Source organism: Penaeus monodon, chromosome 20 (genome assembly GCF_015228065.2).
Source record: "Penaeus monodon isolate SGIC_2016 chromosome 20, NSTDA_Pmon_1, whole genome shotgun sequence".
Lineage (NCBI taxonomy): Eukaryota > Metazoa > Arthropoda > Malacostraca > Decapoda > Penaeidae > Penaeus > Penaeus monodon.
In genome coordinates, this window is record NC_051405.1 from 39,574,361 (window position 1) to 39,574,666 (window position 306).

Consider the following 306-nt stretch of genomic DNA (forward strand, 5'->3'; position numbering starts at 1 on the left):
CTTTCAACTCGATCTCCTCTTTCAGCAAACGCTCTATCAGTGAGGGTCGACGATCATTGTGCGACGCCGCCGCGCCCGACCGGTCGCCACAAGGACACATTTGTTTCAGAGTCTGATAAACCGCAAAATGGCATAAAAAAAATTAGCGGGGTGGTTTTCAAAAGGAAGAGATTCTCGAGAGTTAAATGATTACACATGAGATTAATTTTGTATCACAGAAGAAGACGAAAATCAGATAAGCAAGGGGAAGACTTTTCTTGCAAACATGGGGAAGATATAAAGATGCTTTGCGGGGTGTAGTGTGAG